Source organism: Phymastichus coffea, unplaced genomic scaffold (assembly GCF_024137745.1).
Source record: "Phymastichus coffea isolate CEN01 unplaced genomic scaffold, Cenicafe_Pcof_1.1 PCOF00014, whole genome shotgun sequence".
Lineage (NCBI taxonomy): Eukaryota > Metazoa > Arthropoda > Insecta > Hymenoptera > Eulophidae > Phymastichus > Phymastichus coffea.
Window position 1 is genome coordinate 3,503,800 of NW_026706825.1, and position 18,689 is coordinate 3,522,488.

Here is an 18,689-nt window from a genome sequence, read left to right on the forward strand (position 1 = left end):
GAGGCCCTCTTGACGCGCATCCACCGTAATTCGGACGACTTTCTGCGTCGATTCATAACTGTAGATGGAACGTGGATACACCACTACACTCCTGAGACGAAGAAACAATTAATATAGTGGATTGTTAAAGGTCAATCAGCTCCAAAGAAGGCGAAGACAGTGAAATCGGCCGGCAAGGTTATGGCCACTGTTATTGAGATGCACGTAGAATTATCTTCGTCGACTATTTAGAAAAAGGACAAACAATCACCGGAGAGTATTTTGCGTCGTTTTTGGACCGGTTAAGTAAGAAAATAAAGCAAAAACGTCCTCATTTAAAAAAAAAATTCTGTTTTATCAAGACAATGCACAAATGCATATTTGTTTAGTTTCATTGGCTAAATTTAAGGAATTGACGTTCGAATTAATAGATTATCCATCGTATTCATCAGATTTGGCCCCTAGTGACATTTTTTTATTCCTAAACCTAATAAAGTGGCTTGCCGGACGATTCGTCTCAAACGAGGTCATAACACAAACAAATGGCTATTTTGAGAAACTTCCAAAATTATTTTTTGTGATTGATTTTCAGAAATATTTTTCGCTGAGATATTTCTAAAAGATTTTTAATATATTCCAGAAATATTTAAAAATATTTCTACCAATTATTTCAAAGAAATATTTTTGAAATAATATATGTACAATATTCTGTGAAGAATTGTCCATGAATGATTGGAATGATTGAATCCAGAAATGAGTATCACACTCCTTGCGAAATTTCTACGTGCTTACTTCACATTTTTCTTGTGAACAATATTTTGTGTATGCTGACGTCATAAAAGTATGATTTTTAAACTTTTTTCTGGATTCATTAGACTTATATAGATATTGTTCACAAATAGCCGTTGCAAAATCTTTAGTACCTAACTTTTTTTTCCTTGATTTGCTATATATTGTATAAAATCGTGGCATTGGTTATTGATGCCTGCAAAATTCTAAGAAAAACTGGCTATTTCCATTTCTTTGCTCGAATTATTGACATTAATTTATTACAGTGCTGATCATGCAAGTTGACTTTACCCATGAGATTATTATATCCTATAACAACATTGGGGAAAGTTACTGTAATTTTTTCTTTCTTGTCCTTGTTGTAGCGTTTTAAATTTGGCCCACCAGCAGCTGTAGAAAGAATCGACACTGGTTTTAAATCAACAACTGTAATGAAATTCATGCCACTATTCTTTTCGTGTTTTGCTTTGTGGGTTCCTCGAGGTGCTTTTGCATCGATATTGTTAGTCTCTTTGATTCTGTCTTTTTTTCACAACACCAGTCGCTTTCACGTTTTGTTTCTTCAAATATACAAGTAGGTCAGGACAGCAAAATAGATTATCAAAATAGTTATGGTACTTGAGTCTATCACGAGGTGATGTCTTTTTCAAGAAGTCATGAAGCATCTGCATAACTACGTGACTCCCTTGGGCAACTTTCGGTAAAAATTCATCTTTGGAATTTTTACTACAATATATATTACAGTTGAAAAAATAACCATTTTAACCACGCAATGCCCACTTTTTTATACCAAATCGTATCCGTTTTGGTCTTGATGAATTGTTCGAAACCAATTTTACCATAAAACTTAATCATAATTTCATCAATACTAAGAGCAGTACAAAAATAAGCAATGCGCTTGATATTTTTATTGAATATGTTCACAATCTGGCGAACACGCCAAGCTTTGACATTTGCATCTTGATCAGTAGATTTATGGAATTTTATATGAGATTTTATATATTCAAATTCACGACGCCCCATAGCTGATGCTACTACGCCAGATCTTAATAAGGCATTTGTGGACCAATAATCTCGTTGTGACAATTTCTTGTTGAACATTGTAAATATAATGACACCTATAAACTTTTCGAAACGATTGAGAGTTGGCTGATATCCTTGTTCATTAGTTGAATCAATAATGTTTTCCTTTAGATCTGTAGTAAAAAACATTTCAAACAATTCTGTGAAGGAACTGGACAGTATCGTTGTCTTATCATTTTGAGATAACAAATTATCATTATGTAAATGATCATGATATTTAGCTACTCCATCAACCCAACGATACTCATGGTCTTCTTCTAACTTTTTTTGCATTGAAGAGTAATTTTCTGAAACTCTTTGGTAAGACTGAATGGGATGAATTTCTTGAACATCGATGTCCATTTCGTCTTCAGTACATGCACTACTTTCAGATAAGTGGAGGATACATCTTTGTCATCACTGCGATCAGATTCACCGGAATCGTCCGGACTAGGTTATGAACACTTACTCAACAAGATTTTCTTTGTCAGTATTTTCAATCGTACTGATTTGACGTTTTTTTTGTAGCAGTTGGTGGTGTAGAATTATTACGTTTTGGCATTTTGATAGATTAATACTGAAAACTGTAGAATTCAAAATTTGGATATTTTGGATTGACAGTTTTTAGAAGGCACGATGTTGTCCAATTATACTCTTACAAAAGTATGATTTTGGAATTCACTGTTCTCACTAATTGTCATTACAAATTATTTTATAACATTATTTTTAGTCAAGTGGCACATACATCGAGATTCAGTTATCATGGAATATTACACAAAATTCTTCACCTGAGCTGATTATGTAAATCTAAAAGCTTATTATTATATTGCCAAGTCAAAATGGTAACCAATAGGCATTTTTTTATAGTTCTTTACGTGAATTTCAAAAATTAGATTTTTGTTCAAATTTTGTTTAAACAAACAGCTTAAAAATTAGTTTTTGCATAAAATAATATGAAATTCGACATTAATGACCACAGAAACCTTGGAAACCATGTTCAACATGTATATTAAATATAAAAGTAAAAAGTTTCGTTTTTGTTATTATTGTTGCATAATTATTTAAACAATGGGTATTGATAATACATGTTTTATACGATTTTTTCCCGTAGATTACGATTCTGATTTAAATTTTGCATAAATTCGATTTTTTTGAAAATATTGTTTAAACAAATTGTTTAAATAAATTAATTTTACAAAAATAATAACAAATTCGTAATCAGCATCCAATAAAATATTGGAAACCATATATATCTTACATGATGGTTGTAAAAAGCAAGCTCTAATGAAAAATTCGGGGTATTCCAAAATTTGCAAGAATTTGTCACTGCTTCGACTACGTTTTGCAAATGTATATAACGATAAAAAAAAATTAGCACATAGATCGAAAGTACAACAATCGTGGACGCGTTTAATATGATTTTTAATAAAAAAATATAACTTGTAACGGGGTAAAACCGTTTAATTATTTTATTCGCGCAATTACACTAAAAGGACGCGCGTAGTTAATTATGCTCAGTACGTAAATCGGGGAGCATGTGGGAACGTGCGTCAGTCAACCAGTAAGTCCTCTTATCTAAGGAAAGTGAGTGGAAGCTATGAGGTATAAGCGAATCGAAAAGCACTTGTTAGTAATACGAACTAGATCTTTTATTATTCCTCATAATCTACAGAAGGTCGGCCCGCGCGTTTGTTTACATTGACGCTCGCTCGTCGGCAACACGTATTGCCGGGACGCTCGCTGCTCTTTGTTGTTAGAGCCGTTACACGCACGCTTCAGATATCGGAAATTAGTTATCAATCATGCAATCGCGATCGCGAAATTAAGCTGGCCAGCTTACCTTATATTTGCAGGCGATCGGAGAAAACAGGGGCAAATCGCACAGCGCGGAACAGTTTTTATCGTTTAGTTCGCGGGTCGCGAATGCGCGCACAGAATGGTTTTGCCCTCGATGGCGAAACCTCACACACTCTCTCTCGTCCTGGTCTCGAGCTGGTAGATATCTGGCACCTCGGTGGCGGCTGTCACTGCTATCTGGCACTAAGCTGAGTATCGCTGTTTTAGCGCGTGGTTATCAAGGGCACGTGAATCGGCGGTGGCGATAGCGAAAGCGGGCGGACACAACAATGGTCAATGCTTCACTGGTTCGAATTCTATCGCGCGCGTTCCGTCTGCTCGCGTGCCGAATTCCTTCGTTACGTATTTCGTCCCCCCGGCAGGTGCTGCCCTCACAGGCAGCAATTAAATTAGATTATCAGCGCTAATTTGACGTTTACCGTCACAAACTATAACACGGTAAAAATTCGGATTACAAGTAAGACTGAAATTTTTGTGTTTTTTTAATTTGTTTTGCAAAAAAATGTTTAAAATGCAACTTTTATAAAATTTTAATTTCACCATTGAAAAGAACGACCTCAAAAATAGTAGGTAAGGTACCGCAAGATTTTATTGTTAAGCGCTTTCATGGTAAGAAATGAACTCGAAAAAGGTACATTCGAAAAGTGTCCATGTGATGTTAAAGGGTTAATGCAAGCAACACCAACAGCCTAAAAATTCAAATAATATAAAACATCTTTTGTACATATTTAAAGTTAATTTTGTAAAATAAAAGCTTTGATACTAATCAATGGTTAAGTACTTCCATGTAATGTTGAGTCAGAATCAATTGTTAATATATATTGTTGTACAATAACATTTGCTTTTTGTGTTTAAACAGATTGCTAATACAATTGGAAGTAAAAATAAAAAACTTATGCTGCCGCAAGCTGTTTTCGCACTACAGTCACTTACATAGCCATAAATGTTGTGTATTTGTTTTCGTGGTCTCTTCTCAGCACGGTACTATACGTGCAGCTTTTCTTTCTCACGTCAAGTTCTATGCGTATAACTAATAGATTCTTGCATATATTTCAACTACAATTTTTTATTTTGCAATAATTTGGCCGATAGTAAAATTGAAAAATTGCTCGAAACTTTTTGAAAAAATTTGAACGTATTCTTTGAGTGATTCTAAGAACTTTTTATTCTTGGTAATTTTTTCGGATTGCACATATTTGTCAAGGAAAAAAATCATAAACATAATTGTGACAATTTTGCAATTCTGACGCCATTTTGCACAGACGAAAGAGACAAATTGAACTTTAAACTATGGATTATCAGAGTTCAGACATTGACAAAAAGAACGAAGAAAAAAGCAAAGACCGATTTCAAACTGCCGATTTCACTACAAATTAACTGCGCGCACAGCTCGCGGCTCTCTTTCTTTCTTCATCAATTGTTTTGTTTCCTATTTTGAGTACGTCCAAACCTCTTGGCTCAAGCTATCCTTTGTTATAGCCGACAGATGCATTAAATGTCGCCTTTTCTTATTCCCGCTATAATCTAGTCAATTCCGATGATCCTCGTATCATTGCCCCACCTACCCAGCCCCGTGTGATTGTTACCCTCTTTTTCTCTCCATTTGTATCGTGTCTCCTTGACTACTATTTTCTTGTGTCCTGCTGCTGCTCTTCTTCTTCTCTATCTTTCTTCCCTCTCTACCGCACCTCTTCAATCTTGTATCACTTTATCTTTTGTTGTCAGGTCATTTTCAATCCATATTGCCTTCCCTTTTGGTTTGTATTTGTTTTTAATTATTTCCATTTTATCCTGTTGTGTGCACATTGTTAAGACGGTTCTATCCCTTGTAGTTTCCGTCCTGTAGATTTTAATTGGTATTCTTAATAGGGCTTCCAGTTCCTCCTTGTACTTTGACGTCGCTTCCTTTCCCCTCCAATGCATTATCCCTCTCACAAGTATGTTGTTCTGTCTTGCTAGTCTTTCCTTCCTTTCGATTATTATTCTTGCTCTGCTTCTGTCATCTTGTCTGGTTTAGTTTTGAAGCTTTCCGTCTCCTTCTTTTCTCATATTGGGGTCTTAAATCTTCCTTCTGTTAGCTCCGTTTTATTCCTGTTTTCCTTTAAGTAAAGTCCTCTTAATCCCTCCTCAAAATCCCTCTGTGTGGTTTCCCTTCTTAATCCCTTCTTTAATTCTTTCTTTAATTTCTTCTCTTGTCCCTTCATTACCATCTTCTCTCCTTCTCACAGCTTCTCTTTCTCCTGGTGACTCATCTCTTCTGTGTTAATATCTCGGTTTCTGTCTCTCCAATTGGTTAATCCTCTCCTGTAATTTATTTATTTTAGAATCTTTTTTATTATTTTCCCCCCATATTTCATCTAATCTAATTTCCTAGTTCCTTTCTACGAGGGTGGGTCAATAAGTCTTTACAAAATCCAAGAGATGGCGTTCGTCACGCTTAAATTATGATGTTTTTGGCAAGCAATACTACTAGCTAGATATCGTACAAAGTTTCAGCTCGATTCATTAAGTCGTTTTTTTGTGAGCGTTGGTTGAACAAAAAGTTATTGGTTTAATTGAAAAATAGAAAAAACAGAGTTTCGAGCGGCGATAAAACATTTTCATTTGAAAAGCCATACACCAAAAGAAATCACAGTTGAGTTGAACGCCGTTTATGGCAAGTCTGCCTCTGTGTTTAAGACTGTTTATAACTGGGTAAATAAATTTAAACGCGGCCGTACAACAACAAAAGATGAACCTCGTTCAGGACGCCCCGTAGAAGTGAGTACGCCCGAAAAGGTCAACAAAATCCACGATATGGTGTTGAGGGATAGAAGATTAAAATTGCGAGAATTAGTTGAGGCCGCCACAGGGATATCAAAAGGTACAATCATTTCAATTTTGCATGAAAAAAATATCAGCAAGATGGGTGCCGCGTTTGCTCACTGTTGAAATCAAACGAGCCCGCGTGGTCAACTCTGAGACTCTTTTGGCACGCATATGTCGTAATTCGGAAGACTTTTGGCAACGACTCGTAAATGTAAACGAAACATGGGTATACCACTATACTCTTGAAACCAAAGGACAGTCTAAACAATGCAAAAATTAACGATTTAAAGTTCGAATTAATTGACCATCCACCATATTCGCCTGATTTGGCTCCCAGTGACTTTTTCTTATTTCCTAACCTCAAAAAATGGCTTGCCGGACAACGATTCACGTCGAATGAAGAAGTCATCGTCGAAACAAATGCCTATTTTGAGGGTTTTCAGAAATCATATTTTTATGATGGCTTAAATAAAATGGACGGCCGTTTAATAAAATGTATCGACCTTGAAGGAGATTATGTTGACAAATAAAAAAAAAATACGTACACAAAACTTTTTTTTCCTTCTTTTTGTAAAAACTTATCGACCCCCCTCGTATTATTCTTATTTCACCTCTATGCTTTCTTTCACTGCTTTCTATTGTACCCTCTAATAGTCTTATTTTTCTTTCGATATCTCTTAAATTTTTTTAGATCATCACTTACCTCTTCAGTTCTTTGCCCTTGATTTTTACCATCCTTAGCTGGTTCTTTACTTCTATCTATTTCCTTTAACCTCTCCCCGTTCTATTATTTTGCAGCTATTTCCCCATCCGTAAAAATTTCTTCATTATACGCCTCACTGGTGTTCATGTGCACTCTCAATTCGTCCCTTCCATTATCTCCACTAGGTGTCTCATCATCTTCTCCTCTTCTTTACCGGCCTCCTCGTTCGTTTGAACTCTTCTTTCTTCTTCTTTGTTCCCTTTCCCCTCTACACTTCCTTCCTCGTCCCGGTTTTCTTTGTCCTTTCCCCCTGTCACCTCCCCCTCTCTCACCTTTACTATGAATTTTTTAATTCCATTTTCTTGATCGTTTCCACCGTTTGTCTACCTTCTCTTTGATGGTTTCCCTCTTGTCTTCTTGTTTTCCTGTTCATCGCACATTCTTTTTCTTGCTATCTTTCTTCTGTATTTTTCTCCTACACTCCTAACCTTACTTGCACCTCTTGTTTTCTTCCTCCTATAACTTTCTTCTACCTACTCAATTTCTCACACCTTCACTTCCAATTCTTCCTTTCTTTATTTGGCTCCATTCTTGTTACTTATTCTCCACACTTTCATTCACTTTCTACTTTTACTTAAATCTTTGTATTGCTGCGTTACGCTGCGCTGCTGCTCAATCCGGTGTTAAACCGGAAGTCGTAGATTTTGGTTATTTAATTATATACGAACTAAAGATTATTTTTACTGAATAATAAAACAAAATAATATTTGTATTCAGACATGATTTATTGAAGTTATTATGGATAAAAAGTCCAAAAACAATTTACCTGATTATTTGTCATATAGAATCACTTAACTTTGTAAACTGATTCTCCTATTTACTGCTCTTAATTGTTGTTCCGTACTGTTACCAAGTCGAAGAGAGAGAGGAGAGAGAGAGAGAGAGAGAGAGAGAGAGAGAGAGAGAGAGAGACATATTATGTAAGAAATTACTCATCTGAAATTAGAACGGTCGTTTAACATAATCGTGACCGCTGTGAAGAGGAGGGGGAATACGTCTGTTGCAGAAACATAAACATTAAACGTAACTGCTAAAGATGCATTTGTTTCTGTGCTTCTCACATGAAAAATAGAAATATGTACGACAACGCACACAGGTATTTACATTTGAAGGTACACCTTATTTATGGACGCAAAATTATCTTACTGAATATACTTTTTTGTTTCAGATTTGAAAAAAGCAAGACTGCAAATTTTATTACAGATTGGTCGAACACACATGTAAGTCTTCAGGACTTCACAGAATATGATTTCTATTACGTGGAGTACAGTGACTGGGTACTTTGCATTAAGTCTATAAAGAAACATTAAAAACAGAGTGATTGCAGTCAATTTTTTCATGGAGAGCTATGCGGTACTCTTCCGATTGGCGTTGATCTGAGCAATATATCGCCACCGTCATCTCAAACTAATGATGTATGTAATTTCTATGACCTTCACATACGCTAAATGTAATGACAGATAGTAATTGAATGTGTTATGACACCAGTTGTCGCACTCACGATAAATGCAGGAGAGGAGGACGTAATTAATTTGATATTAGAAATGAACAAGTTTTTTAGTACATTTAAAAACGTCATTTTAATAATAAATTTTCATGTAAATATAATAAAAAATTATTCTACCACACTAATAGTAATATAATAAATAAAATTTGATAGGTGAGTATTAATATTTGACAATTTTTTTTGTCTTTATTTTTATAGATTAAAAATACTTTTAATACAAGATGCCTTTGCATAAGACTGTTTGTGTTCCAGATAACGAATTTAAGACTACTTATTATGCTATTTTGTTTAAAGTAGAGTTAAAAGATTTAACATAGTATCTATTCTTTGCATCAGCTGCTCGATCATGTGATCGAGTCTATTATTTGTGCTTACTTCATTGGTATGTCTACTTAGCTCTGCAAGAACAACTGTTTGTTTCGATATTTCTATCTTGCTTTGATCGTTTTGTTTTTGTTTTGATATTACTTATACATATGTTATGATTGGTCTAAAGGCTATTGAACTTTATTAAGGTTGATATTTAAATTTGAATTTGGATGTTGATGAACTTGAATACTGTTTTGATTTAATGTCTTTTCTCATAATCAAGGAATTATATTTTGCTATAATTGCTTACGAACTAGTAGGCATCCTTTATAATTTGCGGTGTGATGTCCTTTGTAATTTGTACATGTTACGACTTTTATTTTTTGTTTGGAAATTTGTTGGAAATTATTTAATTTGGTGTTGTTTAGCATATTTCACACACACAATACTTTTGTAACAATAGTTTTTTATATACCCATATTTTTGGCAGTTTTGAGATTAAGGAATTTCTTATTTAAAGTTCGGTGGTTCGAATGTGCTTACCGTATTCAATAGTTTATATCGGTTTACTTCATAAATTTTATTATAATCATGTTCAATTGCAACTGTGAGAAGGGTCAATAGTAGTTTTGTGATGCGATGCCTTAGATTATGAATACTTATTACTTTATGTCCATGTTCTTCTATGGGTGTTTTTAATTCATCTATATTAACTAAAAGGTGAATACTTCTTAATATAACTTTAAAACCTTTTTCTTCTTTACGTTAGCAAGTGTAAAATTGCGTGTTTTTTTTCTTTCAGTGCAGTAATAATTGATAAATATTTTTACTAAGTTGTCCGCTGAATTTTAATTTTGCTTTATCTTATCAATTTTAAGGTGTAATTTTTGTTGGCTATTTCGTTCAGTAGATTTTGTAACAGTTTAATATTCTATATGTTGTAAACGAAAATCGGACAGGATTCACTTGTTAACTTATTTTCTTCGTTGTTTTCTTTTTCGCTATGCTTTTCTCTATTTTTTTTTATTTTCTTGAAGTATTTTGTACCTGTAACTTGTACTACAGCCAGTAATCTGATAATTGTTTTTTTTTTATTGATATAGCTTTATTTAACTGTGTACAAGTTATTTTAGCTTAAGAAAAAAGCACGAAAAACACAAATGCGCTTTTTCTTGTTTTTCCTTTTCTTTTTTTTTCTTTCATTCCTCTCTTTTCTTCTTTTTTTTACATTGATTTATACATGAGTGATAGGTTATATATCCAGATTACATTCATTGAAAAATGAACCTAGAGTTTTACAAATATTTAGGTTAGGTTTACAGAGTATTGTTGTTATATTAGTCGGTGGAGTTATCTTTGATTTTTTTAGATTATTAATGAGTTTTGTTCTTTAGTTTACATAGAGTTAGCATGACCAAAGAATATGGTCAAGATTCTCATTGGCTATGTTACATTTGCATGTTGGACTATTAATAATTTTAATACGTGCCATAGATGCGGCTAGGTTGTAGTGGTTTGCTCTTATTCTATTTATAGTAACAATGTTTGCTCTTTTTAGATTATTATGATTACTAAACCAAGTTGACCTATTGTTGTTGTAATAATGCGAAAAATATTCTGTTCCTTTAAAATTGCTTTCATTATTTATTGTTTTTTAGTTTCTTTTTTACAGTTGGATTTAAAATATTGTCGTAAGTCGTAAATGGAATTTGGATGTTTGGGTTATGATTATTATTTGTCGCATCTTTGGCTAGCAAGTCTGCTTGCTCATTTCCACTGATTCCAATGTATGAAGGAACCCAAGCTAATGTAATTTTATTATTGTTTGTACTTAGTTTTTGAAATTTTATAGTTTTCTGTTTGATTTTATATATGTATGAGTTTGTTTTTACATTAAAATCTAGATTTTTTAGTTTTTCTAAGACACTTAAAAAATCAGTGAAAATGACAATATTCTTGTCTACATTTTGAAGAGCAATATCAAGTGCATCGTTTAAAGCGATATTTTCTGCAGTATAGATTAATGCCATATTATTTAGATTTTTTTGGACAGAAATATGTAGTTCATTTGATATGCACGCAGTACCAACAGAGGCATTATTTAAAATTTTGCTACCGTCTGTGTAAATTGCAGTATAATTTTCATGTTGAATAAAATTTTTAGCCTTTCATTGATGTTCGTTGATTTTTTTAGTTGTTTCCCTAATTCTGTATTTATATTTATTTGAGTCGAGAAAGTATCATGGTCAGTGAGACAAAAATTATAATGTGAAGCTGTATGAATTACATTACTGATCGGTATTATTTCTTTAATACAGTTAATTAGTATATTCTTTGTATTGTTACTTTTAAAGTTTCTATATATAGTATGAATTGATTTAAAAATGGCTAGACTTGAGTTGGATATGATTTTTGATAAGTAGCAGAGGCATAAAAATCTAGTGCGATCAGAAATGTACATTAGTTTGGATTCAACTATGAGAATGTTTGTTGGGGTGCTGATTCGATATCCAAAAGCGAGTCTTATTGCGGCAAACTGAATGCGTTCAAGTTTTAATAAGTCGTCAGTTCTCTTAGGAAGATATATAAAACAGGCAAAGTCAATAATTGATCTTACATAAGACATATATAGTAAGAAGTGTGCTTGGATCGGCACCCCACCAAGTACCTCTTACATATTTTACTATATTTAACGTTTACGCACACACACGTATACTCATGGCCACCTTTTGTTGGTTCACGAAAAATGAAAGAAGAACTAATGAAAAATGCGACGAAAACGTACGCCAAAATGATGGTGGACGTGTTACACACTCGCGCACATTCGAAGACATGAGTGGGACACTGTAAACCCTGATGTGCAGCCAAGTTGACCAGGTAAAAGCAGCAGTCAATAATCAGCTAAGCCAAGTCGCTGCGCACCATCCACGGCGTTCTAAGCGCGATACACCTGCACATCAACGCTATCCATTTACCATAAGTTTAGGTTATGTAGACACACCAATGCACACGCAAGAGGCGCGGTAGTCATTTTGAATCGTTTATACCACCTAAGCAAGAGTAATCGAGATAGACTAAACAAAACTGAACGAGTTAGGTGAAGCAAGAGCGAGCGAGCCAGATTGAGCAAGAGCCTGTGAGGCAGACAAAACGAAAGCGTATGAGGTAGACTGAACGAGAGCGAGTGAGTCAGATTAAGCGAGACCAACAGTGATGGAATACAGAAAACATTGCGAATAATGCGAATTAAATCAATGTCAAAATTGGCGCTGCAAAATATACCATGCGCAATAGAATACACGTTAGTCACATACGTATTATTGACATATTATATCGAGTCGACGAAGTACGTGTGAAACAACAACGAATATCTGTATTATGGATATAACGGACTACGGACGGAGATATATATATATATATATATATATATATATATATATATATATATATACACAGACGAATGGTTGCTGATATATATTTGAGAACTACAAAGCAAAAGCGAAATAAAGTGAAGTCGAATTGTATGAATGCAAAAATATTTGAAATAGGATAATCATTAATATCGAGAAGTTAGTTATACGATCATATATAAAATGAATTTTACTACATCATACGAATAGCTAGACTTACTGCTCAGATCGACAGCAATTGCGCGAATTCTAATAAAAATCCCTTCGAGAGGGCACGTCAGACATCTCATTTGACTTTTCGACCATTCACTTTTTTTGGCACAAAAGGTCAATAGATTTGTGAAGAGAATGAACATATTATTTTGCCTTCACATTCATTTTTCCAGTGATCATTTAAGAGTGCACTCGAATTTTCGCTGTCGAATTAGCTGAGCAGATAATGACCGACCACACTATTTTCGTTGATAGAGGCTGTGTGTAGAAACTTGAGACAAGTGAATTCGTCACCGCAATTTACCGACACTCAAAAATGCAATTTCGCTGTGCTGATCAACCGCCATTTCCGTGCGAAGCTGACTCGTGTACGTTGGAAGTATAATAAAGTGTAGACAATCATTCGAGTTCATTCTGTGACCAATGTCGCCCACATTTCTCTCGCATGCTGTCATTTATGCTCAGTCTCATATGAAATAATTATTAAGTTAACGATTTATATCATTATTTAGTACAAATGAAAGATGAACGCGCGAAGAAAATTATTTTTAAGGGCGATTCAGGAGGTGCAAACGCTCTCATGACTAAATGACGCGCCGAGCTGTAGCGCGTCAATCGCACGAATTGGATTCTGGATATGGACTGATATTTAGACAGACGAACATGAGAACAATTTAATATTGAGGCCTTTACTGATAATAACAAAAGAAGGAAAAAGAAAACAAGAAACGAAAACAAATCAACAAAATAACAACTAAAAATGGCGATCTCAATATATCAATTCTCGTTCCCCTATCCACATGACAGACTACGCGTTCACGAAGGTGCCACCCGCGTAGGACTCCCACCGGATTTACCTATACTACCCTTACTTCTAACGCAACAACAACAATCTATATATTTTGACTCCCGTTCAAAATCAATCGACGATTGCAGCCGACGGGATAGCTGGCAGATTGCCACGTTATCTGTGATAGGCTACCACCTGAAGCATGCTAGAGAAAGGGAGAGTGAAAGAGAAACGCAACACCAACTCCGTCCGCTGGTTCCTGGCTCCGTTACTGTTGTCTTTGTCACCTCTTGTTGCTGTTGCTGTTACTGTTGTCGTTCTTGTTGCTATTACTGTTGACGTTCCTGTTGCTGTCATCGTTGTTGATGTTCCTGTTGCCAATAATTCTAAACATTCCACGTACCGGGCGCGTCTACAAACTATTCCTTGTCTATGAGGACGCGGGAAAAACACAGAAAAACCGATACGAAAAAGCGCGCATGACGCTCTTCGCTATACCTTAGAGAATACTGTTATAAAAATTAGCGCGTGGGTGCGTGCACAACTCGCGATCTCTTCCTTCTTTTGTCCGTCTCTCTCTCTCTCTCTCTCTCTCTCTCTCTCTCTCTCTCTCTCTCTCTCTCTCTCTCTCTCTCTCTCTCTCTCTCTCTTCTTTCTTTTTGTTCTCTACTGCCTACGCCCTCCTCTGCTACTCACACCTCAACAAAGAAAGACGAGTATTAATGTGTGTTCTACACGTATACACTCGCAGCTTGGCATGGCGTGCGGATCTCGGCGAGAACCTGACGGCAGAACGCCGGCAATGCCGAAATTCTTCGTCACAAAGATATCAATTTATCTTAGGTAGCCCCGTAAGTTCAATATGTAATGTTTTGTTGCAATTTTTAGTAACTATTTGCTTAAAAAGTTATCTTTGAATGTACCGTTATATTACAGATACATAGATGCATTTTCAAAGAATATGATAAATTTTTGTTTACACCTATTTAACAGTTTTAACAATTTATTGTAGAATATATAAATAACAATATAATTAGCTTTCTTGACGTTAAATTCATTGTGAAAAATAATAACACTATTATTACTAACTCATAATAAACCATCTATTTCAGGACGGTATGTAAATTACACAGTCCTACAAAAATACCTTAATTTTTTGCACAAGCAAATCATATATGTTTTCCCAAAGAATTTTTGGCGCTGAAACCAAATCCGGCCTCAGAATTGCTCCAGCACGTCAGGATTTTGAGATATCTTAATCTAAAAGTGAGAAAATAGCGATTTTTACCTATATTTGAAGTTATGTAGCACCACGACATTATCTACACGTAAAAAACAACAAACGACATATTAAAGAAGCAGTCTAGTCCTTTTAAATGCCGTTGAGTTTGCTCAGTTTGCTTATTTTTTCTTTGAGATATTAAATTTCAAAGTTTTTCATTTCATGAATATTGTACCTTTCAGAACGTATAACTTTGAACGGTTCGACGTTGAATTTCGTGTTAAGCGCCTTTAATCAATTACTGTTCTACAACAAAATTAAGATATATACCATGGACAGGCTAACCCAACTTCAACCTAAATTACGTCATCCCCACGAACCCTTACAGCCCTTATAAACCACCCCTACCTGAGGAGGGGTATATCAGAGACAATGTCAATGAGATATTCATTTTTTTACAGAAAAGCAGTTGATTAAACTCGCTCTACCAAGGGTTAGATGAGTTAGTTTGCTTGCGGGTTGGTAGAGGGGATTTCTGAGGGTTGTAGGGTTTTCTGAGGATAGAGTACATCAAGGAGACAACAGGTAAGCCTGTCTGGTTGAGATTTTACGTTCCTCATAGAAAAGCAAATGATTAAACTCGTTCTAACCAGCGTTAGGTAGGTTAGCCTGCTTGGGGGTTGGTAGGGCGGTTTATGAGGGTTGTAAGGGTATCTGGAGATAGACTACGTCAAGGAGAAAACAGATAAGCCTATCTGTGGTCGAGATCTTAGGTTCCTCATAGAAAAGCAGTCGATTAAACTCGCTCTACCCAGATTTATTGTAGGTAGGTTAGCCTGTTTGAAGGTTGGCAGGGGTGGTTTTTAAGGGTTGTAAGGATTTGTGGAAATGATATAATTTAGGTTAAAGGTAGGTTAGCCTGTCTATGGTATATATCTTTATTTTCTTGCAGAACAGTAGTTGATTGAAGTCGTTTGACAAAAAATTCGACGTCGAAACTTTCAAAGCTGTATCGTATGTTGTGAGAGGTACAATATTTATGAAATCGAAAAACTTTAAAATACAATATCTTAAAGAAAAAATAAGCTATTTGAGCAAATTCAACGGCATTTGAAAGGACTAGGCTGCTACTTTAAGATATCTTTTATAGTTTTTTGTGTATAGAGAATTTCGTAGTGCTACATAACCTCAAATATAGGCAAAAATTGCTATTTTCGCACTTTTAGGTTAGGATATCTCAAAATCCTGACGTGTTGGAGAAATTCTGAGGCCGGATTCGGTTTCAGCGCTAAAAACTCTTCGGGGAACCATGTATGGTTTGCTTGTGCAAATATCTTGTCGGACTGTGTTATAATTCATATCACCCAGAATCACATAATCTGAAATTAGTCTTATTTATTATTAAACTAATGTCTTAAACTTGCTCATTCTAGCTTTCATACAAACAATTTTAAATTAGTTAAGCTTATTCTTTTCCAAAACTATTCTTCAGAATTCATAGAACAATATATCAAAAATAGTACAGCAACTATCAAAAATCATAACAACAAAACTAAAAAATAACATTGAACAGATAAATATTTATGTAGAGCCAAACTTTCAGACCGTTAAAAAATTTTTATTTTAAAAATGTTAAAAATGTTCAAGTTTTTGAGACAGAAGGTAATAAATACATAAGACTATTTTCTGAAATGCTTCACATAAAAATAATATATTTATAATTAATATTATATTTATAATTAATATTATATATATATATATATATATATATATATATATATATATATATATATATATATGGGACGATCTATGTCAACCGGATCACTGCTGTGTCCAAAATTTGATGTGACCAAAAAAATCGTGCAACGACTCATTTTAAAGCTTAGGATATTTACTTTCTGATGCTGTGTGCGCCTTTGCTAAATCCAACATGACGGCTCCAATATGGCGGCTACAAGAGACAAACTCGTAAACAAAAAATTTTATTTTTCAAATTTTTAGTAATAAATGTTAAAAAAATTAATATTTCATATTTTTTTATGAAAATCTGGCTCATTTCCTACAAAAAAGTAACAGAGACCATTTTCGCTAAAATGAAAAATAGAAAAGTTATAATTTTTTGAAAATTTTCAAAAATAAAACACTGCGATTTTTTACTCAGAAGGAAATAACTTTGGAAAAAAAATTTAAGGAACAAAATTGCTTGAAATTCATCAAAACACAAGTGTGAATTTTTTCGAATTCTTTTGAGCGATTTTTTGCTTTTTGGATTTATCGGATTGTTTGAAAAATTAAAAAACTTCCCAAGATCTTTTACAAAAATTCAAAAAAATCGCTCAAAGGAATTCGAAAAAATTCACACTTGTGTTTTGATGAATTTCAAGCAATTTTGTTCCTTAAATTTTTTTTCCAAAGTTATTTCCTTCTGAGTAAAAAATCGCAGTTTTTTATTTTTGAAAATTTTCAAAAAATTATAACATTTTTATTTTTCATTTTAGCGAAAATGGTCTCTGTTACTTTTTTGTAGGAAATGAGCCAGGTTTTCATAAAAAAATATGAAATATTAATTTTTTTAACATTTATTACTAAAAATTTGAAAAATAAAATTTTTTGTTTACGAGTTTGTCTCTTGTAGCCGCCATATTGGATTTTGCAAAGGCGCACACAGAATCAGAAAGTAGATATCCTAAGCTTTAAAATGAGTCGTTGCACGATTTTGTGTGGGGTCCGGGAGACCTATGAAATATAATTGCCACGGTTATGTGAATTCCAATTTTTTTCTGTCTACTCTAATGATTATTACAGGTCATTTATTTCAAATAAATTAATGACCCAACAAATTAAGATTACCATTAGATATCTGATTGTCGATTGACTGCTTAAATTGATTTTGTAACGAGAAAGAAGATTGCTGTTCGAAAAAACATACAATTTAGGAGTCGAAGGTGTAGTAAATAATAAAATTTATGTACATTACTTGGCAACGTTTCGGTAAAAAAGTTACCCTCATTTGGCGTTTACTTCTAATTAAACGCCAAAACTTCAATACAAATTAATTCTCAGTGAACTTCTCAGTATGCAATTTGACTTCTATAAAATGTAACGCCTACGTAACAGATACAAGAAAACGCCAACTGAGAGTAACTTTGTTACCGAAATCTTTGTTGTCAAATAATGTAAATACATACGAAATATACTTATTATTTTGACTCGGCAAGATCAACTACAATACTGCTAATTTGCATTATGAAGTGAGTGAGTTCCCAATTTTGAAAAATCAATATTGTACAAATGACTTTTGAAGTTCTTCTGGCCCTCGGTTGTGAGTACATATCTGGATGTAAAATTTTGCGCTTTTTGAGAATCCGGAATCAAAATAGGGCTTTTTGAAAGAAAAATAAAAATAACCTTGAAGTGACCTAGAAAATAAACGTCAAGGTTAAAGTCGCGTTCAACAGGAAGTGTTCCTTTCAAAGTCCAGTAACTTTCATCTGAAACATTTTTCGCTAAACCGTATTATTGTAGGATCATTAGAGTAGACAGAAAAAAAAATTGAAATTCGCATAACCTTGGCAATTATCTTGACGGGTCTCCCGGACCCCACACATAATAATTTATCTGAATCTAAAATTCTCCGCTAATTCTGAATGTGGGGTAAAAATAAGTGTTTCTATTTAAAAAACGAAAGCTGACCTTGAAATGACCTTGAAGGGTTTTTCAGACCTCACGTATAATACGTCAGTTGAACGTATAATTTCCCGCTTTCTCCGGATCGAAGGTTAAAAATAGAGATTCTTATTTAAAAAATCAAAGTTGACCTTGAAATGACCATGAAAATTAACTTTGAGGTTAAAAGCAAGGTCATCACCAAGTTCATCAATAACGAACATATCAACTTTATTTGAAACATTTTTCCCTATAACGCATTCCTTTCGAGTTTTTGTACAGACCCGGGACTTTTGGGACACTCTGTATATAAA

At 34.1% G+C, this 18,689-nt stretch overlaps 1 protein-coding gene across 7 annotated transcripts in view; it reads left to right on the forward strand.

Moving 5' to 3' along the window:
• Positions 1-18,689, forward strand: part of LOC131674343 (ephrin type-B receptor 1-B) — an 819,189-nt gene that overhangs the window by 187,521 nt on the left and 612,979 nt on the right. The window lies entirely within an intron of this gene.